General features: G+C 31.1%; 2 protein-coding genes across 8 annotated transcripts in view; both read left to right on the forward strand.

The window, feature by feature from the left end:
- The window catches only part of LOC127706048 (uncharacterized), a 502,975-nt gene that overhangs the window by 267,364 nt on the left and 209,655 nt on the right, over positions 1–25,956 (forward strand). For 2 of the 7 annotated variants that reach the window (XM_052210454.1, XM_052210451.1), the window contains 2 exons: positions 16,138–16,185; positions 19,509–19,562. The exons of 4 other annotated variants lie outside the window; for them this stretch is intronic. The gene's annotated coding sequence lies outside the window, so the exon portion shown is untranslated. The remainder of the gene's footprint in view (positions 1–16,137; positions 16,186–19,508; positions 19,563–25,956) is intronic. One more of the 7 variants, XM_052210455.1, reaches the window with a different exon arrangement.
- Positions 1–25,956, forward strand: part of LOC127706049 (uncharacterized) — a 343,243-nt gene that overhangs the window by 209,516 nt on the left and 107,771 nt on the right. The gene's annotated exons all lie outside the window — the stretch shown is intronic.

The following is a 25,956-nucleotide window of genomic DNA, read 5'->3' on the forward strand; positions in this document are numbered from 1 at the left end:
AAATAAGAGATACATATTTTGTTCAAGTTGGTTAAGGTTATCAACAACGACAAGTACAGCTCAGATTGAATCATATTACAATTTCAACGTTTGGTCTGGCCTCCTCCACACTTAAACGTGATTATACATTGCATCTATTAATAGTATATTTTCAAATGTCCGTGTTTCTCGATACAAGAAAATACAGTGCGGATACATTTTACGACTCTCACTGTAAATTCGTAAATTGAATAAGGTTACAGAAAGAATCTGACTGAACCGCATAAACACAGAGATGTGTCTACTACAGGTAAGAGTCTTCTGTATAAATCGTTCGTCATGCTAAGCCAACATATCGATAACTGGACAATTTTGGAATCAAGAATATTTTTTTTATGTCCTTTGAAAGAAACACAAATATTTTTCATATCTTAATAAAGATCAAATTATTTAAGTCATGCATATTTTAGTTCCGATCGATTTCAAAATGAAGTAGTACACGCACAATTGTAAGCTAAAATAAAACTAGAAAAGACAAAGTATCATTAAATTCTATCAATGTTTGAAAAAGTAATTTATGACTGACAAACTTAAAACCAGATCGTATCTACATGTTAACTGACAAACAACCTTTCATCAGCAAAATACGGAAAAATGAAAAAAAGTATATCATTATTTTGTTCTCGATACTATCTTTTGATCATAAAAAGATTCTTTCCATTTTTCATAAATTTTATTAGCATGATCATGATTAAGATCTGAGACATATATTGATTTATGATTGCCACAGATCTAAATGTCTTCTGTAAAAAAAGTTATGTCCATTTTTCAGAACAATACGGGAAATAATATATTCATGATATTAGAAATTCTGCTCTGGATGTTCAGTTTTGTTATAAATAAGCCTCTGTCCAAATTTTAGAAATTCTATGAAGGTTTGACAATTAAAGTCATGGATGTTTAAAACAATAATGACATCAACCAGTTGGACACTGAACCTAATATATGTTCACGCTAGAATTGCTATGTATCCTTTCCGTGACATAAATGTGGCATGCTCAACAATTAGGAGATGTGAAAAGTAAAATAACAAAAATACCGAACTCCAAAGAAATGATTGCACATGAGACACCTATCCACCAAGACCAAAAAATGCAGATGATAGCATCTATAGATCACCATACATCTTCAACAATTAGCAAAACCCATTCCGAAAGCTGTAAAAGCACAACAAAAAATATGTAAAATCAACGGATTGAATAATTGTTCCTTTAATTATTTTCAATCGATGTATTAAAACCTCGACTGGAGGAGCATTGACTTTGGAGTTTGATCCGTCAAAATTACCATAGACTCGTTCATCTGCAATTAACAGAGCAGCATAAAGGAAGAAAATTTGTAAACAAAAACTGGAACACGTTTTTCATGATTTATCTTTAGTCTTGAACTAAGTAAGAGTGGATGGAAAAGTCATTACTAAAGCGGACTCGAATTGGAACAAAAATGTCGGAAATTCAGGATTTTATCGGGAGTAAAAAAGAAATATAAAAAAAACTTCAGTGTCGGCCTATTTTTGAAGGGTCGATCGCAAAACGGCAAACAAATATCTTAATTTTGGCCTAATTTGAAAATTTTTAAATGTTTACGATACCTTATATATATATAAAAAAAAAGGATGTGGTATGATTGCCAATGAGACAACTCTTCAAAAGAGACTAAATGATACAGAAATTAACAATTATAGGTCACCGTACGGCCTTCAATAATGAGCAAAGTCCATACCGCATAGTCAGCTGTTAAGGTAAAAAATCCAATGGAGATAATCCATGCTTTTATCCTTAAAAGGAATAGACAAAACGACAATATGTGATTTAAAACTATTCACATAATGCTTTCAATTAAGAAAGAAGCGTTTTAAGAGAACATAACACTACACTATTCATATGGTACGTATTGGAGACAATTTTCAAAGTTCTTTAACTTAATTACCTGTGTGTAACATTATACAATGTGCATGGTAGTCTTTTATTTTTCTATAACAATTGTCATTCCTAATTATTGTGAACACATGGTTAATGTATAAAAGGTACATATGACCCTTTACCGTGGACGATAGAAGTTAATGATACGATTGTAAAAATTAAATACGTAGTTTTACAAAGTTATTGATATTGTTAAGGTCAAATGTCAACCTTATCTGACCTATATAATAGTACGACTATAGAAACTTTAATTAATCAGTACAATATACATCGAGACAAATTTGATTAATAAATGATTTTTTTAATAAAATGATACAAATATGAACACGAACAATATTTTGCAATGCTGCAAAATCATTCGAGATGTCATTTAACATGTTTAAGCAATATATTAATGCAATGTTTTGACAAACAGCACATCTTTGCTAAACACTAATACGATATTGAAAAACGAAATTTATATTGACATATTTCGTCTGTCATATAATAATATAAAATGACCGACCGACCGCTTTCCAGAACAGTGTATGACGTCACAAACACAGTATGTCGTGTCTGACTTTTTATAAACATTGACCAACAATTGTCTGTTCTCCTTGACACGATACCATATGTGGTATACTACATAATATATTAGCGTTGTGAAGTTTCATTTATAATTGTGTATTCCTTGTTTGTCCTTTTTACATTATTATCTTTTACTGCGCACTATAGTTTTTTTTTCATCGGGAGTGACCATCTATCATCGTATCCTAACTAGACTCTAAAGTAATTGTTCAAATACAGTATAACAAAGAAAGAAATATGTCCTCTTAAAAAAGATTGTAATCAATATGGCTATTGTATTTAATAAAACATTGTAGTAGTTTAAACGAGAACTCCTTCCCGCCTATTGTTCGAATACAAAAAAATTAGCACAAACATGACTACGCCTAATTTGACATGTTTACAACAGAAAAATTAATCACAGCTGTTGTGAAACATTCCTTAAATAGCCTGCTCCAGTTTTAACATAATTTGAATGTATCAATACCATTTCTAATGTTCACATAAAACTAAAGGAAAGTTTCTTGTTTCATCATACAATTGAAAGGTATTTATATCACGTCGCCAAGAAGGACTGCTGCACTTTAACATTGACTTCAGTTTCATCAATAGAGGGGGTATTATTTTTTAAGGTTTGTTGAAGAATCGTTGGCTTTCTACAAACGACATATAATACTGTTTTGAATTACTAATTGTTGTTCCGAACTAAGATAGATAGCTACATATCAAACAAAGACACATCTGCACAAAACTTCATATATATTAATCATTTACGCTATATGTAGGTACTTAATTTTTGTTAAAATCATTTGAATAAGTATTGATAACGAAAGTAAAGTTTCAAGATCTTAATGCTATTTTTTTTTTGAACATATAGTGTCTCAAGTATTCAAGTGTTTATATATCCTTGGTTGACACATTTTTGGATTTGATTGTCAATAATATTGGATTTAGTGATACGGTTAACTCAAATTCATAACGAGTTATTGTATCTTGACGGTAGAAGTCATTGGTTATGTATACACTGATACGATTATAACATACCTGTCTCCAATAATCCTTTTATATATTGAAACATAATTTTGACGTTTAGGGTTGAAATCCCTCAGAAAAAGTTTACATCAATATGATCAGATATATCTGGCTATTCTTTAAAGGGTCTCGATGTATGTGAGTGTTTCTTATGAAGGTAAATCAAGAAATAAACATCGAACGCATTAAATTGATAATGTTTCGATCTTCATTCTCAGACAATTTTTTTGCTGTTAACAATTTTTTTAATAAGACTGATTGCTCTTACTTTCGTTTTGTAATGTTTCTTTGATATGTAGTACTGGTACGATGGAACCTTCTATTTGACTGTACACGTATATTTACGGGTATTAGCAGTCCTGTTTCAAGTTTAAATGAAATCCAAATGTTCTAGAGTTGAAGAACCACAGAGGAATTATTTATATATGTATTATAAGCAGGATATATAGATCAAATTATATGTTTTCTGCTTATTGATCTAGAGACTGGTTTTGGTCATTTTAGAGTGGCTAGAGGTAGACATTTCCTGTCTTTCTTTCATTCCCGTTTCTAAGAACTCATTTTACCACTGCCGTGTGCTATCCCTACCCAGTATCCACTGTATCCTCTTTTACATCACTTATCGGTATCGCATCTTTTTTTTTAGATGGTCAGTTATTCAATGTACGTGTATGGAAATATAATTTCAAGAGCCTTTTCCTTTGTCAATTTTTGATTTGTTTTCATGTATTTTGTTCTGGTGTGGTTTGGAGTGTTTGTCCAATTTTGTTTTCTACAAAAAGTATTTCGTATGTACGATTAGTTAAAACAGAAAATGCTATATGACAAAAGTTTTCTATTTCATTGTAACATAGAAAAATAAAGAAACGACATGTGCGTGTATAAACTGCGTGCGTTATCATTATTACACTGTTCTGCCCTAATGGTGATAACTTTATTTTATTTATCATGTTAAGGATGTAAGTACCGTAGATTCATAAATACAATTTGAAGGATATGCATTTGATTCTCGTTCTGAGATAACAAGGAAACTAAGTATTGTAAGAGAAAACATGAAAAATAAAATCGAACGTCTGCCAAAAAAGCCAACTGTTTACATTTTGTTGTTTAGTTGCAGGGTGATTCATTTAGGATGGTCTAGTTGACGTTACCATGTTTTAAGTAAAGAAAGTTTACAGCTGATGTAACATAGCAATTCATAACACTACGAAGAAAATAACAATTTACGAAGTTAGCTGGCTATTCAAAACAAATAAATCAACCACACAACAAGCAACACTGAGAAATGTATTATGTGCCCACTGTCCTTGTTAATGACCTAATAGTGTAAGCAACACAATGATTAATGTCACGGGATAATTCGTGTTTAATCAATGCCAAAATTTTGACTTAATTTGTGTTTTCAATCGCTATTTCTTTTAAAACTACTTGTATTTCACACATGAAATTTGGCACACGCATGCACCGCGTCTTATTTCTTGTCTTAAGACATCGTGATGATACACGTAATAATTTTCCTTTCAGTGAAAATGTGGTAAATTTTGGGTGATTATTTAGTCTTATAAATGCTGAAATAATGATACTAAAATCACTTAAATACTTTCCGCTTTTGTTATATGATATAGTTAACGTATAAACAATATTATAAGTACTATTTTAACCACCAACAAAGAGCGTAATAAATTAATTTTTCATGTGTAAGATTTCCCGTACAATACGGCATCTGGGGTACTCTGTAAATACACGAAATTAAGCAAATCGTGACCAATGGAACTTACGACGACAATCATAATTGTAAAATATAATGATTTTCCTATAATTTGCCCAAAAAGTAGCCGTGTGTTATCCGTTAACTTAAACTCGTTAACTAGAGGATTTTTTGGACACTGGGCAACCTACTAAATTAATCAAACCTTTAAACAGACTTATTCAGAAGGAATACAGTTACGATACTGTTCTCAGTTAATTAAAGATGGCATATTTTTGGATTAATATTGATTCACTCATAGCGTCTTTGCATCGGATTTGAGATTTAAGAGCATAATCAGTTTCTGTTTAGATACATGTACATTATTTATTGCTATAGAAAATAAAATTGAGAATTAAAATGGGGAATGTGTCAAAGCTACAACAACCCAGCCAAATAGCAGAAAACAGCCCAAGGCCACCAATGGGTCTTTAACACAGAGAGAAAATTCCGCACCCAGAGGCGGGCTTCATCTGGCCCCTGAACAAAAATGTGTACTAGTTCATTAAAAATGGACGTCATATTAAACTCCGAAACATATAAGTGAACTAAAATTAAAAAAAAAAAAAGAAACATTCAAGACTAACAAAGGCCAGAGGCTACAGACTTGGGACAGGCGCAAAAAGGTTGTGGGAGGGGGGTGGGGGGGGGGTTGAGATTTCACAAAACATGTCTACCCCCCCCCCCCCCCCCACCTCCCCCCCTCCCCCGGCCCAACCTTTTTGCGCCTGACCCAAGTCTAGAGCCTCTGGCCTTTGTTAGTCTTGAATGTTTCTTTTTTTTTTTTTTTTAATTTTAGTTCACTTATTTGTTTCGGAGTTTAGTATGACGTCCATTTTCAATGAAATTTTACCTTACATACTGATATCTCTTTTAAGGATGTTTTCTCTTTTATTTCAAAATAACAAGCTTTTGAAAAGACTGTTATAAATTGATAGTATTTAAATAAAGTAACTAAAAAAGAAGAAGAAAATGTAGGGTCTGTGTGCCCGTTTTCAAGATATAAGCCATTCAAAATTTGGCGGGAAATTTTGATTTTAAACATATTTTATTCATAAAGATATGAAAAGGATTGAGCAACAGGCACAGCCTATAAAATCTCTCTCCATATTACATGTACAAAGTACAAATAAAATATTAACAACTGTATTTAAAATAATACAATATAGTGGAAAATGCATGCTACTTATTAGCCCACACAAGCAAATATATATTTACAGTGTTAATTACTTAATGTAAAGTATATTTAAGTATGTAGGCAATTACTCATCATTTATTCAAGTACCTTGAGACATGTAAATATCTTTTTTAAGTCATTAGAAATATATATATAAGGTTTAGAAGTTGAAGGAAAAAAGAAAGAAAGAAAGTGAGAAAATAAATAAATAAATAAATAAATAAATAAATAAATAAATAAATAAATAAATATAAATAAATAAATAAATAAATAAATAAATAAATAAAACAAAAATCAAGAAAATTTCAAACAAAACGGTGAATGTCACTGATATATTTTTGAACAGATTTAAAAATAGCAATATTCATATCATATTAAAATAGGCTGTTTCCAAAAAGTAATAAATCAATATGTATGTCAATATTATCAACAATGGAGTAAATAGTTTCAAGTTAGATCTGTCTAACATCATTGTACTTAGGGCAAATAAAAAAGAAACGCTGATTATCCTCAACAGGGTGATTAAATTATTATTGCACAAATAGTGTTCTCTGATAAGAACTGATTAAACAAATGAGATTTAAGGTTGCTAGCATTATTTCTGAGTTGACAATGACTTATATTATGTTTCCTTATCCAATAATTGAAAGATTTAAATATTTCTTCAGTCCTATAAAACTTGTCCAGTTCACCTCTAAATATACACAAACTTGGGGATTTTTGTATATTAGAGGAAGACTATTCCAAAGTCTTATAGTGGAAGGAATGAAACTTTTAAAGTAAGACCTAGTTCTAGCAAGAGGAGGGTGAAAAGTATAAGGGGTTTGTCTAGGAAAATATGGCTGGACTAACTCACATAAGTATGCAGGTGTCCTCCCATTTAATATTTTATAAAAACAAAATAAGCTTATGTTTATTCCGTCTATTCTCCAGAGTTTCAAATCCTAATTCAATATAAAGTTTTTGTCTTCAGGAATTACGCCGTAGTCCAGTAATTATTCTAGCAGCTTCTTTTTGGATATTTTAAAGAAGCTCAGACTCGTGCTTGGAGCAATTTCCCCAAACAACATCACCATACTCTTATATAGGTCTGATAAAAGCATTATAAATACGTATTAGTGAATTCCTGTCTAATAAATGTTTAAATTGTCGAAACACAGATGAACGAGAGCATGCTTTTTTATCATTATCAATATGTGTGTTCCATGAACCTGATGACTGAAATGTTATCCCAAGACAGTGAATATTTATTTTCTCAACCTCTTCACCATATATCCCAAAAAAATACAGGTGGATGCTCCCCTTCACTTCTAGTAAATACAATATTTTTTGTTTTCTTTGGGTTAAATTGAACAGCCCATGATTTTGCCCAATTTTAGATAACATCTAAGTCTTCACGAAATGTTTCTCTCTAGACTTTTCATACATTAAACATTGCCCCCTGTTTCCTTAAAAAAAGCAAGGATTTTTTAGGATTTGCAAAAATTACATTTTAAACTATGTGTAATAAAATTATAAACAGAAAAGTAGGGGTTACCGGGGAAAATTTTTTAATAGCACTATATAGATAAAACCAGAGGAGTTAGAATCTGGGAAAAATTCAAAAAATAAGAGGATCGAACATCCTTAATATTGACCTAAACAAAAGATTTAAAAGATACGCTCTATAAAGAACCCTGTATGCTTACATAAAAGTCTACATGACATCAATTGTCCACTCTATCGTACTTGGCAAAATACACTGCGTTTCAGAATAATAATAAAGTCAATTATCTCTCTTTTTGTTTCTTTTTAATTTGATACAGTTGAATTACACACGAGACTTGAAAAACCTGAGTCAAAGATTAATCATCCAGTCAATCGCTCTGTATAGAGTGGTGCATGGTTTTATTTCGGTTTAGTATAATATTGTCTCGAACAACTAACGATTTTTTATTTGTTTAATTGAAAAAAAGATATGTTCACTTCTTGTTAATTTCTAAGTGACGCATTTGGAAGATTAAGTCCATTAAACAATTTTAAGCGAATAATAAGTTAAACACGTAATATTATCAAAAACACTTTTTTTTATTATATTTACGCATGGAGTAGGTCACATGAGATTAGTCTTGTTGTTTACTAGTATTTTATCGATACAAATAAAGATTGAATAAATGTGCGATAATCAGTTGATATTATCATATAATCAGCGAAAATATACGACATTTTGCAAACAGAAGTACGCAACCATATCGGAATCCTTTTTCGCGTCAAGATTTTCCCGACCGATTTCCCGATTTAAATTGCTAGCGGAACTTTTGCGGAATTTTACTGTGGTGCAGTAATATTTCTTAAAGCTTTTTTTTTACTATTTTCAAGAAGCTTGGATTCATGTTGAGAGCAGCTGTCCCTAACGACATTAAATTACTCGAATATTGGTATAATAAAAGCATATTAAATACGTAAAAGTTACAAAATGTTACCCCGCTTATTTAGTCTCGTACTCAACAATAATTTGTTGATTGTTTATCAAGTTTTCGATCGGCAAAAAAAAGTTGTAGTAGCTGAAGTGTTCGATCAACAGACACCAATGATATTTTTGTCGTTACGGATTCGTTATGAATAATAAAAAGTGCACAGAGGACTCTGTTTAGTATATACAGTTCAATAGGATGTCGTATGATTGCCAACTAATCATATATTGCGTACTGGAGAAAATTTTCCAAATTTTTAATTTATTTTTCCTTGTGTAACGTTATGTGATATGCATGGTTATCTTTTATTTTCTATAACAATATCCATTTCAAAAAATGGTGAACACATGGTGAATAGATTAAAGCTTCATATGACCATGTACCGTGGCTGATAGGAGTCAATGATATGATGGTAGGAATTTAGTTAATTGTTTTTCAAAGCTAATGATATCGTTAAGGTCTAATGTCATGTTTAGATGACGAATATTATAGTACGACTATATAAATTAAAATTGATCAGTATGATATATGTCGCAGTGTTAAAACAAGGGATTGGATTAATAAATTACACTTTATTGAAGAGGTAATAACAAGTTAAATAACAGACTATTTTGCATTGAAAAATTGTTCGATTAATCATTAATCATTCAAACAATGTAATGATATGGTATTTTCACTTGACACAAAACACTGATTAGATACGAAAAATTCAAAAATGAAATTTATATCACACCTCAAACAAATGCCACATGTGCCATAACTGCTTATTAATAAAAAGTCACAACGAATGTCTTGTACTCCTTGCACACAATTTTATATGAAATATCCCGCATAAGACTATAATGTTATAAAGTTTAGTTATTTTAAATTTGGTTTTATTTGTTTGCCCTTTACTATACATTGTTGACTTTTATTGCAACGGACTGAAATATTTCTTTTTGTATTAGGGGTGACCTTGTATCATTGTATCTTGAATTTTAACGAACTTGTTTAAAGGCAAATGTAACAAACAAAGAAATATGTCCTGTTGGAAAAGATTTTAATCAATGCTATTGTATTTAATAAAACATTGTAGTAGTTCAAAAGACATCGTCTTCCCGCCTTTTGTTCGATTAAATCAAAGATATAACACAAACATGACCAAGCCCAATTTGACACGTATTCATCAGAAAAATTAAATCACAGCTGTTGTGAAACATTCTTTTTAAGTTTACTCCAGTTTTGATAGAGTTGGAATGTATTAATAAATTTTCCAGTGTTTACATAACACTATCATGACTATAAAAAGTTTATTGTTTCAACATATAATTGAAAGGCGCTTATATTACTGTTCAAAAAAGGATAAGTGCACTTTAACCTTGACTTTAGTTTCAGACAAAGAGGAGGTATTCATTTTGGAAGGTTTAGACTTGTTGGCTTTCTACATATTGTTTGAAATTCCTAATTGTTGTTACAAACACAACTAGATAGCTATATAGCAATTAAAGACACATTTGAACAATACTTCATATATATATCGTTAATTTAACTTATATGTAGGTATTTAATTTCTTAAATAATTAGCTTATAGAAAAAGTAATGATCAGGAAAGTAAGATTTCAAGAACATAATACAATCCATTTAAATCAGAGACATATACACAGAGATTGGCAACTCTGTGAAATCACGTTCAATCACGCGGCCCGGAATGAGACTTGCCGATGAATGACTCTACAAATCGGGGACGAATAAATCCAATTGCTAACCAAGAAAAACAAATGGGAAAACTTATCTCAGACCAAATAATTTCTTTTCTAAAAAGCTACTTGTAAGTCGTTGTATTTATCTGGTAATGATCATTATATTGTTTATGCAAAAAAGATTTCTGTAGTTCATTTCTTTGCTAAAGCTTGCTCCTTAATTACATAGTGAAATAATGTCCTAGTCCGATTCTCCGGTAGTTAATTCCTTAGAGTTGTGATTGTGGAATCACAGGTGTGCGATTACGTAATTCATTGTCCTCCGATCACCTGAAATTTGCCAGAGGTGAAACTCTAAAGGGATTATCGCCTGGTAATTGATTTTAAATCTAAACAAATGCTGACATATAATGTTAACCCTGACCAGAAATTTATTTAATCAAAAGCACTGCGCTATTGGAATTTTGTCAAATGTCCGATTTTGTCTCGTAGGAAACTGATTACCGTCACTTTCACCTTTAATATTTGATTGGTGTTTCAACCGACAGTGAGCCTTTTTGCACCGTTAAAGTCTAGTACATTTTCGCTAAGGAGTTGATTTAAATATTTTCAAATAGCATGAAAGAACAAGCACTTACATTTTGTTTTCGGTAAATAGCCTCAGCATGATACAAATTTTAGAGGTATGTTGTCGGACTTTTACATTATTATCACGGCTCTAATCACAGTAATTTGATTTAATCTTCAAACCCATGGAAATAAGGAAAACATTATGCCAAAATTGCATTATTGGTTGGGTCCTCTCGTATTAAGAAACAATGGAAAATAGAAAATGGGGCTGAACACTTCATTGTTGTTGAACTGGCGTGTACTTCACATCTTTATTTTTTCGAAATTATTCCATGTAATTCTATGTTTTAATTTAGTTATATATACGTTTAATCTTCGATTGACCTAGAATTTAAGGATCATTTATGGAACCTTTGCATGAATTTACTATATGAACGTACATTAGTGTTGTTGAAATCACTTGTTGCTGCCATAAAATATTTATTATGAATATGAATATGAATCTGTTTTTTATTTTGCTTTTTATTAAGACTTAAAACCAACGACTTTAATTAAAAACAAATTTGTATCATAAGTATAGTCAAATTCTCTGCTGAACTGTAGATTTTATTTTCTTTATTTCATAGACTACAGGAGTACTGCAACATTCTTATCTTTACTCTTTGCTCTCGGGGAATGAACCTCGAGTTTGAAATTAGACAGATTTGAAATTGTTCATAAGTTCTATCTGATCTTTTATGTGTTTGTGTTGCTCAATGTTAACAAGGCATTTTTCTGTGTAGTGCTATGTGGGCTGTTATATTCTTTTCTTTTGTTATTTATTCCACTGATACACGACCTTGTCATTTTTTTTTTTGCCCCTTGGACATCTTCTGCTTATTCTAAGGTACTTAGGTCATTCTAAAGATTTAAAATAAATTTGTTATACAGAAATTTATTTGAATATCATTTTTTATGCAAAAAAACTGTTTGGGCCCTTCACACAATTATTTTTAGGACGAAAAGTATCAATAGGTATATACATGATTCAATTCATTTACAGTGACATGACCGATATATAAATATACATTATCATTATTTGCTATTGTACTAAACAAGAGTTCTTAAACATACATAGATGTGTTAAGAATATTTTTTGTTGTCGGGTCGTTGTCTCATTGACATATACACCATATCTCCTTCTACTCATAGAATCTGTACCTTTTCAATGTTTTGCAGAAAATATTTGCATACACATTTTTCAAAACACGAGTGGTGATCTAGTGATCACAGAATGAGGACACGTAAAACTGAAGCAACATAACACAACAAATAAGTACAAACAAGCATCATTGTAAAACGACTGAAACATACATCATGTACATAGATGATGACCAATATGAACCCGTAAAGCCTAGTGTACCAATAGAGTTAAGACTTCTTGCTTCTTATTCAACATTTTTTATCATTTCATGTAAAGTCGATTAAATATGTCACTTTCCTTAAACATGTAGAGGAAGGACTAAATGTGAATCGAAATATTATGCTTTTTAGTACTATCAAGTTTCATATTCATAGAGGTGTTGTGGCATGAGTTGATATAACATTTTCATTTTTTTTACATTATGCTACAAAGGTATCATTATCTTTTTCATAATGTGCAAAGATATTATAGAGTGGTGTTCCAATGATAGTCATACATATACATCATTGTCTCAGTGGCAATCATACTACATCACCACATTGTTATACATGTATGTGTACTTTGTAAACTTTAGTAACGAAATCAAATGAAGTTTAACACAAGATATTTATTTGCATTTCTTTCGAAATGGTCTCTGTACAACTGCCACTGTACAACTTCTGCTTCAAATGCAATAGATTGGAAGCAAGGTCTTGTATTTGCTTTCAGTTCAATTATGCCACTATCACTTGTACAAAAAGTGCATACATAAAGTTTGGCATATGAACTACAATAATATTGTGTTTTCAAATGATAAGCAGATGTTATTTTTTTCTCTCACAAAACATGTTTAAGTATCTTACTGATAGGATTGGCAATCGGTCCAATACATGATTGCATTGTCATATTATTCAGAGAGATAAAAAATTAATCACTAATAGTTGATCATGTTTACCAGGGAGTCTTATTTTCAAACAGAAAAGAATACGGAGTCCTGAATTCAGGACATGTTATTTCGTCTCTTGCATGCTGTACTACATACTGTTTGGGAAATTTGAACAATATCTTTGTTCTTTCTTACAACAGGATCCTGTTCAAATAGAATAAAATGTTGTCAGATACTGAATGTTAATATATATGACTAAATTATAAAACCAAGGACTAGTACATGGGTCTGTCTATATAATAGTGTTGTCAACGATTAACCGGTTAACCTGTTAACCGTCTGAAGGACCGAATATCGAATACCAAAAATGCTAACCGGTTAACGTTAACCGGACCTTTTTTTCAATTTCAAAAGATTTAATATAAATGTGTATGGAAATCATTAATAAATTTTGGTGAATTTTAATAATTAATTTGAAAGATCAATTGTCCAGTATATTGATTGCTATTGTTAACTTTGAAAACATTCTAATTTTACAACATTAATTAGCACAAAGACAACTTGTAACAAATCAGCTCGGGACAAGAACTTATAATTAGCATACATGTTTTTTGAACAGTTGCAAGCTGATTACATTTTACGATTTACGATATACTTCATTATTTATTTTTTGATTTAATATAGTGTAGATCTACATGTAAATATGCCACCTCCATCGTCCAACGTTTCACTTTAAACGAAATGCCGATTAAAAAGTGGTGAAATGCAAATCATGTGAATGGAATTAATGTACATTCGGGGGAACGAATAACACGCTCAATCATCTATAATTGAAACACTCCACATTATATTTTGAGAGAGCAGAGAAAATGAAACAATGAACATGATCAATGATTTTAGACATTGTCAATTTGACGAGATCAAGAAGATTTTCATTTTTCCCAATCTGAAGTTACTAGTATTAAAAACTTCATAAAAGATACAGTAGAGTTTGATTGTTAAAAGTAAAACTTCACCAGGAATGTTCAAAGCCTATCCTTGCACATGTTACAATGCCCAATGATAAACTTCAACTGATCGGCTTATAAAAACGTACATTTGTAAGGTACTATAGATAAGGCATTTAAACACCAACTTAACAATCAGTTAACCGGTTAATCGGTCGAAAGATTGTCCGAGTAACCGGTTAGGTAAAACTGTTCGATTTGACAACACTACTATATAAATAAACAAAATCAACATGACCGACAGCTATAGTACTGATGTTTAATTGTAAATTGCATCAAAGTGGGAGAAATAATGAAGAATTCAACTAATATACACACAACCGGTATGTCTTGGGAAAGTAATTCATGTGAAAGGTACAATTATTCTCTTAAGATGGACAAGTTTATAAACCATAGGCGGATCCAGAAGGGGGCCTGGGGAGCACTGGGGGGCCCGCCCCCCCCCCTTTTTGTGGGAAAAATTTGTTTGATTATATAGGAAATCACTGAAGCATGACTGGAGCCCCCCCCCCCCACCCTTAGGTCAGTCAGCGCCCCCACCCCACCCCCTTATGAAAAGTTCTGGATCTGCCACTGTAAACCAAAACCAGGGACAGGGGTCTGTCTATATAAATAAACAAAATTAACATGGCCGACAGCTATAATACTGATTTTTAATTGTAAACTGCATCAAAGTGGGTGAAATAATAAAAAAAATCAATTTATATACACAAAACCAGTATGACTTAGGAAGCTATTTACATATAACCCATCAGCAAGTGAAAACATATATAAAATCAAATTTTTAATCTCAATCTTAAAAGAGCAAATAAGTTTGTTTAATATATTTTGCAGGGAGAATGATGTGGATTATAGTTGTTTAACTATAGAAATTCATGTCCCTACTTACTCTACTAACCAATGATATGTGATTGTATGATAACTACAATTTAATTTTCAAACTGAATATTTCTAAAATATTGTTCCCTGGACGTTATTAACAGTACAATATAATTATATCAGTTGGAAGGCCAAAGCAGTTACGAAGTTGTAGAGATTTACAAAATACAACATAAGGAGCTGCATCTGACATATATACATTTACTTTTTCCAATCAAATTGTTCACCTATTTAAAATAATAAACTGAATATATTAAACATTTCAAAAGAAATTAAAAGTATGTACTACCAGGGATTGAAATCGTCATAATGTAAAAATTACTTAATAACGTAATAATCTACTCAGTCAGTTTTTTTATTGATTTTTCATGAAACAAGATAAACAAGGCATAACAAAAAACAAGTTGTTTTTGTTTAGAAAGTATGGAGGACTTAGTTTAGTATAAAATCATGGATTTGTTCAATAATTTCCTTAATACTTTCTTACCAAGAACAACTCGCTTTAAATGACTTTAAGAATACATAAGCTTTAATACACTGAAACACCTGATAGCTCGGATAAATGACAGTTTTTATATTTAGATATTTTATATTGTGTTATGTTTGATCACATGAAAAGGGGATACATGTATCCCGGATAAATGGCAGTTTTCATATTTAGATATTTTATATTGTGTTATGCCTGATCACATGAAAAGGGGATACATGTATCCCGGATAAATGACAGTTTTCTTATTTAAATGTTTTATATTATGTTATGCTTGATCACATGAAAAGGGGATACATGTAGCTCGGATAAATGACAGTTTTCGTATTCAAATGTTTTATATTGTGTTATGTTTGATCACATGAACGGGGATACAAATAAGTACGAATTGTACACAAAATATTTTATTTCAATCATTTCTAAATTTTCCTGTAAACGTGTATGTATTTTTATAGGATTTTATTCGTTCAAAGTATTTGTCATTTTTTTTTAAATGAGTTAAACTATGTATATAGCGTCGCCTGTACAATCCATTTTGATTTTGATTACAGTTGAGAAGAGTTATACTGTGAATGGATAGAAGATTCTGACAAATTTAAGTGAGTACAGTTTTTCTTTTTACTGACGACGAAGTTTATATAGATTTACAAAACGTTTGAAAATGTTGATTCAAATGTAAATTCTGATTTAACAAAGAATGAAAGATACTTTTGCAGGATGTTCAACTTTACCTGCTTACAAATGATTATTCTATGAACAACCAAAGGATGTGTTAGTTAAAATATGCACATTACCAGCGTCAATCCTCGTGAACATGAGCTGCCTCCAATATTTCAATGAAATAGAAATCCAAATACTAAAAAAATAATGTATCTATAGGTAAACATACTATATGTATTAAACAACAAAGGTCTGCATATATTCCCACACCCTTCCTCGATCCAAATCTAAAAAGGACTTGGCAGTCATCCACGGAAAATTTTACAGTCAGGACAGGCAACAATAAATGCGTTGCAAATAGACTAAGAAATTTTTTAATAGCATTTCTTCTCAATATTATAACATTTCACTTTTAAGAACCTTTTTTCACTAATAGTTGGTAACGATTGGAAAGTTGCGTTCTTGTATAGATCATGTGAATAATCCATTCGAAATAGAGTTAAAAACCCAGCCACAACAAATCTGTATGCAGATGGAATTCACTAGAAGTTCTACCTCTTTTACAATGTTTCAATCCCGGAAAAGCTGCACGATTGTATATATGTGCAGTTGTTTTAAAATAATATATCACGACAGTTGGGTTTAAAAGATAAGACACTCCTTATTCGTGCCCGGTCAGAAATAAACCGCTTATTCGGGTCCGTCAGAAATAACATACTGAAACAGTACACCGTAAATAGTTGATGCGTATGGCTATAACTTTGAAAGTGAGAAATAAATTAAGATAACTTTGATATCAAATCAAGCTAAAGGACTCAAATCACTTTAGATACCTTGTTGAAAATTTATTTTGCATAATGATTTAATTAAAGTACGATAATATATTTTGCCTTGTTCATGTTATTCTTAGCTCAGAAGTGATTTTTTTGTACTACCTAACTTTCAGGAACCAGGGAGCTCTTGCGTTTTATTTAATATATGTTAATGTTTTCCGCACAAGCAATGATAAACTATAGTGTTGACATAAAATGATTGTCACTTTATTTGAACTTAAGACAACCCAGCTAAATGTATCAATGCTTGAACAAAAATTAACGTAGAAAATAATATGGCCATGACGTACTCTGTCTTAAGTTTTTAAACAAATATTGAGAACGCGAAATTATATAAAGATTATGATTATGGTTAAACAGTAGTCACATACTGTATTAAATAAATGGAGAAGCATTTTGAATTGACATTACCCTAAACTTGTTATATGGTACGTACTAGAGACAATTTTCCAAATTCTTTAACTTATTATTTTGTGTGTAACATTATACGTTATTCATGGTAGTCTTTTATTTTTCTTAAAAATAGACATTTTATTAAATTGTGACCATACGGTTAATATATAAAGGATTCATATGACCCTAAACCATGGCCGATACTGGTTAATGATTCGTTTGTAAGATTTAGAAATTTAAGCTGTTTTACAAAGATATTGATATCGCTAAGGTCAAATGTCATTGTTTGCTTAAGAATATAATACTACGACCAACGAACTTTAAATTGATCAGTACGATATATTTCTAAGTGTTTATGTGGAACATTGGATTAATAATTGAAATGCATTTTATTTAAGAGTTAACAAAATAAAAAACAATATTTTGCACTGCTGCAAATTGTCGGATTTGTTATTTAATCAATGTTTGGATATTGTGTTTTCACAAACCACAAATTATTGCAAAACGCTGATAAGATACTCAAAAACAAAATTGCAGTTTGCATATTTCGTATGCCGTAAAAATAAATCATATGATCCACTGCCCACCTTTCCAGAACAGTATATCACGTCCCAAACATTGTATGTTATGTCTGCGTATTCATAATAAATATCTGTTCTCTTTGACACGATATCAAATGTTGTATAATACATACGAAAATAACGTTATGAAGTTAAATTTTTATTTCTGTTTTTGTCCTTTTAACATTATTAAATTTTAATGCAATGGACTATGATTTGCCTTTTTTTCTAATCGGGAGTGACCATGTATTATTGCATCATGAAAAATTTTAAAGTACTTGTTCAAAGACAAATGTAACAAAGAAAGAAATATGTCTTGTTGGAAAAGATTTTAATCAATATGGCTATTGTATTCAATAAAACATTGCACAAGTTGATGAATTTAAGAATACATAGGTTTAGATACACTGAAACCCCTGATAACTCGGATAAATGACAGTTTTTATGTTTAAATGTTTTATAATGTGTTATATCTGATCACATGAAAAGGAATACATGTATGTAGCCTGGATAAATGACAGTTTTCTTATTCAATTGTTTTGTATTGTGTAATGTTTGATCACATGAAAAGGAATACATGTATGTAGCCTGGATAAATGACAGTTTTCTTATTCAATTGTTTTGTATTGTGTTATGTTTGATCACATGAAAAGGGGATACATGTAGCTCGGATAAATGACAGTTTTCTTATTCAATTGTTTTGTATTGTGTTATGTTTGATCACATGAAAAGGGGATACATGTATGTAGCTCGGATAAATGACAGTTTTCTTATTCAATTGTTTTGTATTGTGTTATGTTTGATCACATGAAAAGGGGATACATGTAGCCCGGATAAATGACAGTTTTCTTATTCAATTGTTTTGTATTGTGTTATGTTTGATCACATGAAAAGGGGATACATGTAGCCCGGATAAAAGACATTGTTTTTATTCAAATGTTTTATTTTGTGTTATGCTTGATCACATGAAAAGGGGATACATGTAGCTCGGATAAATGACAGTTTTCGTATTCAAATGTTTTATATTGTGTTATGCTTGATCACATGAAAAGGGGATACATGTAGCCCGGATAAATGACAGTTTTCTTTTTTAAATGTTTTATATTGTGTTATGTCTGATCACATGAAAAGGGAATACATGTAGCCCGGATAAATGACAGTTTTCTTATTTAAATTTTTTATTCTGTGTTATGCCTGATCACACGAAAAGGGAATACATGTAGTCCGGATAAATGACAGTTTTCTTATTTAAATGTTTTATATTGTGTTATGCTTAATCACATGAAAGGTGATACAAATAACTACGAATTGTACACAAAATTTTTCTTTTATTCATTTTTAATATCTCCTGTGAACGTTTATGTTTTATATAGGACATTATTCGTTCAAACTGTTTGTCAGTTTTTTAGCGGAGTTAAAACTATATATATATATATATATATATATCATCGCCTTTAAAATCCATTTTAATTGTAGTTACCGTTGAGAAGAATAATACTGTGAATGGATAGAAGATTCTGACAAATTTAAGTGAGTACAATTTTTCTATTCACTGACCACGAATTTATATAAATATACAAAACGTTTGTAAATCTTTTCTCTAATGTAAATCATGATTTAACAAAGAATGTATGCCTGAAAAGTACTATTGCAGGATGTTCAACTATACCTGCTTTCAATGACTACTCTACGAACAACCAAAGGATGTGTTAGTTAAAAAATGCACATTATCAGCGTCAATGAACATGAGCTGCCTCCAATATTTCAATGAAATAGACATCCAAATACTAAAAAAATAATGTATCTATAGGTAAGCATACTATATGTATTAAACAACAAAGGTCTGCATATATTCCAACGCCCTAAATCGATCAAATCTAAAAAGGACTTGCCAGTCATCCACGGAAAATTTTACAGTCAGGATAGGCAACAATAAATGCGTTGCAAATAGGCTAAGAAATTTTTGAATAGCATTTCTTCTCAATATTATAACATTTCACTTTTAAGAACCTTTTTTCACTAATAGTTGGTAACGATTGGAAAGTTGCTTCTTGTATAGATCATGTGAATAATCAATTCGAAATAGAGTAGTTAAAAACCCAGCCACAACAAATTTTTATGCAGATGGAATTCACTAGAAGTTCTACCTCTTTTACAATGTTTCAATCCCGGAAAAGCATGCACGATTGTATATATGTGCAGTTGTTTTGAAATAATATATCAAGTCAGTTGGGTTTAAAAGATAAGACACTACTTATTCGTGCCCGTCAGAAATAACATGCTGGAACAGTACACCGTAAATAGTTGATGCGTATGGCTATAACTTTGAAAGTGAGAAAAAATTCTGATAACTTTGATATCAAATCAAGCTAAAGGACTCAAATCACTTTAGATACCCTGTTGAAATTTTATTTTGCATAATGATTTAATTAAAGTATGATAATATATATTTGCCTTATTCATGTTATTCTCAGCTCAGAAGTGATTTTTGTTGTACTACCTAACTTTCAGGAACCAGGGAGCTCTTGCGTTTTATTTAATGTATGTTCATGTTTTCCGCAAAAGCAATGATAAAGTATAGTGTTGACATAAAATGATTGTCACTTTATTTGAACTTAAGACAACCCAGCTATCAATGCTTGAACAAAAAATAACGTAGAAAACAATGTGGCCATGACGTACTATATCTTAAGTTTTTAAACAAATATTGAGAACGCGAAACTATATAAAGATTATTATTATGGTTAAACAGTAGCCACATATACTGTATTAAATAAATGGAGAAGCATTTTGAATTGATATTACCCTGAAGTTGTTATATGGTACGTACTAGCGACAATTTTCTAAATTCTTTAACTTATTATTTTGTGTGTAACATTATACGTTATTCATGGTAGTCTTTTATTTTTCTTAAAAAATTGACATTTTAATAAATTGTGACCATACGGTTAATATATAAAGGGTTCATATGACCCTAAACCATGGGCGATACTAGTTAATGATTCGTTTGTTAGATTTAGAAATTTAGGCTGTTTTACAAAGATTATGATATCGCTAAGGTCAAATGTCATTGTTTGCTTAAGAATATAATACAACGACCAACGAACTTTAAATTGATCAGTACGATATATTTCGAAGTGTTTATGTGGTAAATTGGATTGGTAATTGAAATGAATTCTAATTAAGGGTTACCAAAATAAAAAAACAATATTTTGCGCTTCTGCAAATTGTTGGACTTGTCATTTAATCAATGTTTGGATATTGTGTTTTCACAAACCACAAATTATTGCAAAACGCTGATATGATATCTAAAAACAAAATTGCCGTTTACATATTTCTTTTGCCGTAAAGATAAATCATATGAACACATGCCCACCTTTCTAGAACAGCATATCATGTCCCTAACATCGTATGTCATGTCTGCGTCTTTATAAACATTGAACAACAAATATCTGTTCTCTTTGACACGATATCAAATGTTGTATGATACATACGAAAATAACGTTATGAAGTTAAATTTTTATTTCAATTTTTTATCCTTTTAACATTATTAAATTTTAATGCAACGGACTATAATTTGTCTTTTTTCTCATCGGGAGTGACCATGTATTATTGTATCATGAATAAATTTTAAAAGTACTTGTTCAAAGACAAATGTAACAAAGAAAGAAATATGTCTTGTTGGAAAAGATTTTAATCAATATGGCTATTGTATCTAATAAAACATTGTACAAGTTGAAAAGAAGTCTACTTCCCGTTTTTTGTTCGAATAAAACAAAAATATAGCACACACCTTACTAAGCTAAATTTGACATTTATACAACAGAATATGAAATCACTAATCATACCTCTTAAGCTTTATCTATTTTCAACATATTTTGAATGTATTATTACAATTTCTAGAGTTAACATAAAACTAAAACAAAAGGTTCTTGTTTCAACATATAATTGAAAGGCATTTAAATTACGTCGCTAAAAAAAGACTATTCTGACATCGGACTCGGACTTCTTTTAAACTGAGTTTTACTGTGCGTATTGCTGTGTTTGTTTATTCTACATTTGCTAGAGGTATAGGGGGAGGGTTGAGATCTCACAAAACATGTTTCACCCCGCCGCATTTTTGCGCCTGTCCCACGTCAGGAGCATCTGACCTTTGTTCGTCTTGTATGTTTTTTTAATTTTAGTTCAATTATATGTTTTGGAGGTTATTATAACGTCCATTTTCACTGAACTAGTACACATTTTTGTTCAGGGGCCAGCTGAAGCCCGCCTCCGGGTGCGGGGTTTTCTCGCTGTGTTGAAGACCCGATGGTGGCCTTGGGCTGTTTTCTGCTCTTTGGTCGGATTGTTGTCTCTTTGACACATTACCCATTTCCATTCTCAATTTTATTGCACTTTAACCTGGACTTCAGTTTTAGAAAAAGAAGGGTATACATTTTGGAAGGTATTGAATTGTTGGTTCTCTATAAGCAACAAATAATATTGTTTGGCATATCTGAGGGGTGTTTTGAACAAAGATAAATAGCTACATATCAAACAAATGCACATAAACATTAGTTGGTAGATTAAATAATGATTAGGAAGGTAAGGTTTCAAGAACCTAATGCAAGCTATTTTTGGTCATATAGCTTCTTAAGTATTCAAGTTTTGGCACATCCTTGGTTATCGGATTTTTAGATTTGCTATTACGTTCGTTTTGTAATGTTTCTTTGATCTGTAAAAAAAGGTACGTTGGCACCTTCTATGACACTGAACATGCCTTTTTTTCGTATGTGGGAGTTTTTAGTCTTATTTTAGGTATAAATGAAATCCTAATGGTCACGAGTGGAATTATTTTTATTATAAACAGATCAATCTATGTGTTTCCTCTTTTTTTTTTATTACTTATAGACTAGTATTGTTGCATCTTCCCCGAAAAAGGGATATATCAAAAGAAGAACCTTGATCACAAACCTACCAGATTAGGTAAATTTTCCTGGCAAAAAACATAGCAGAGTAAACGCCATGTTATATAACAGTGAATCCAGAATAAGAAAGCAAAATCACTACAAAAATTGAAGCAAATAAATTATATCGATTGACCATTTCGTATCGCTGAGCGTAACCTTTGCGAACTCTCCATTTCAGATAATCTCATTAATTTCACATTGACTGTCCAACTATTTTTAATACAGCGTCACTAACGAGTCGTATGTAGACGGAACCCTCGTCTGACGTATCAAAGTATCAGCCTTGATTCTTTGATTAGTTTTTTAAAACACTTCTTCAAAAATCTACTTTTAAATACGCATGTAGGTTAATGCAGGTTTTCATTAATTTTCTAGGTATTCCCCCTTTTTTATTTATTTTTTATTTTGAAAAAAAATAACTGATTCCAGAATTATTGATGTAGTATACATTGTTGATACGACTACCAGAAAAATATGTTCTGCTGTCACACGTTGTGTCTAAGTCGTCACGTGATTTTACGATATGACTAATATATGTTTTAACCTGTAGAACAAGTTTCCATACTAAAAATGTCGCCATGAAATTTCACTGTATGGTAAAAGATACTTTTTACTCTATAAAAACTGCTGATCGCTCACTGAAAAATGTTTCTCTTTTTTTAACAACATTAAAACCAGGAATTCACGTCCGTTGTTGTGAGTGTAATATTAACAAAATACACAGTGGTCAACGCTAGAACATGGTATCATCAACATCAGGTCATAGTGGTCATAGTGGTCAATGCTTAAACATGTTTTTTTTTTACATTATGACTAAGTTTTTAACAATGGACCATGAATTCATTAACAGTATACCAATTTGAGTAACGCTAGTTGTATAAATGAACTTACAGCTAGCAAATTCCGAATATATGAAATACTCACATTCTTCAAACCCATACAGTTGATGCTATTTTTCCGATCATTACTACCTTAACTGTCTTGTGAAAACAAAACTCATTGGTATAGGCATGAGAGCTAGTATTCTGTCTCGAAATTGACGACCTTCACTTTTTGCAAACTTTTACTGGTGTTGTCATGAAGTCCGTGCTAGAAGTTCTGTCACAGTATTTATGTCAGTCGTGTCAACAACATCAACTCCTCATCAGGTCATAATCATTGACATCTAATATTTTATACGCCGTCGGAAATGCATTACATTCGAACGATTCTGTATTCGCTGTCATTTTCCCAAAAAAAATTATCTATATGTTTGTTTGGGAACCATTTTCGTAAATACCCATTATAATAAATGCAAGCTTAATATTGAATATTGATTAGGACTCTTTAAAACAGTTTGAATTGGAAATGATGAAATGGCGCAAAAACCTTTTCAAAATCACCTGATTCCATTTGTTTTAGTCTACACAGAAAACACCGCAGGCTAAAATCCGTAAGCTGGAAGCACAATTTTTAAAAACATTTGAATTCAGTCGAGGAATTTTTCAATTTGGTGTTGACCACTTCTTGTGCAATCCACCACATGCCCCTACGACACTTCCAGAAGAGGAAATTCTGCTCAAGCATTGGTCAATTGCACAGATGGGATTGGTCCCTATCTGTAGAGCAAGTTAACTTCGTAACCAGACATGTTGACATGTCAAAGTTACCCTGCGGCAGAATTTAGAACTGCTCCGACCAATCACAGGAATAAAATCAAAAGAAACGCATTCTTTTTCCTAAGACCGTTTTAATGACTGGAACAAAAGTAAACTATAGAAGCACTGTCATGTAGAATGAATTTTGAATTTTAACTTCTGGTGTTATTGAAAGGTATCATTAGTTATCACTGATATTTTGGTATCAAAAGAACGGTATGGAGAGATTGACGTAACCATTGTCTTACTCTTCATCACAAAGTGTGTCTCTAATAATCTGTTACTGCACATTTTAAAGTAATTCATATATTTTTTTTTTCTTTAAATAAAAGCACATTGGAATACTTACTAAATCTGGTCAATTTATATTATGGTTTAACGTTTAGACATACTATTCTGTTCAAAAGATGTTAACATTTTTAAAAGTAGGTTTTTGTATGAATTGACTCCCTTGCCAAAGAAGCCAATTCGAGCTCATATCATTTTAGTGAGGCAAATGATAGATATAGGCCAGTCTTTCTTTCACTCCAGTTTCATAGTTTCTAAGATATATTCTCACCATTTTCTTTTGCTGCCCCTATCCATTATTTACTCTACTCTCAACTGTTATATCCCTGTTGTATCGGTATTCCGTCTTTTCTTCCGACAGTAAGTGATTACTTGTTTGGAAACATTATATTTTCAAATAATCGTTTTGTAAGCAAGTTTTGATTTGTTTTTGATGTATTTTATCATGGTGTGTTTTTTCCTTCACAAACTTTTCCAAAGCATCAACTTCACACATAATACATAATGGTCTTGATGTATAGATTCTAAGTACTGAAGTTGTTTATCATCTTAATTACATGTTGTAGTGTTCTTAAATTTGTCTTTGTAAATTATTAACGTTTACTGTTTGGTCTATTTTTTGTAATATCCTTTAGGCGTGGCTCGGTACTTGTACATCCCGCCATTGTGTTGTTGTGCTGTGGTCATTTTTTGTATTTTCTTGGGTATCATTTTTGCGTATGTGCTTTGTCTATATGCCATTTTGTTTTTCTTTGTTGACATATTTGTTTGTTTTATAGTGATTTAGATTATAACACAATATTGACTGCCCTATTTTTGACATTTTACCTATTATGTCTGTATGTTTTGTTCACACGTTGTTATCAATATAATGGAATTGTATGCGACTGTCATACAAGTGAGAGGTTTAACTAGCTTTAAACCCAGGCTTAATCAACCATTTTCTACATAAGGAAATGTCTGTACCAAGTCAGGAATATGACAGTTGTTTTCCATTCGTTTGATGTGTTTGAGCTTTTGATTTTGCCAATTGTTAATGGAATTTCCGTT

This window comes from Mytilus californianus, unplaced genomic scaffold (assembly GCF_021869535.1).
Source record: "Mytilus californianus isolate M0D057914Y unplaced genomic scaffold, xbMytCali1.0.p SCAF_6, whole genome shotgun sequence".
NCBI lineage: Eukaryota > Metazoa > Mollusca > Bivalvia > Mytilida > Mytilidae > Mytilus > Mytilus californianus.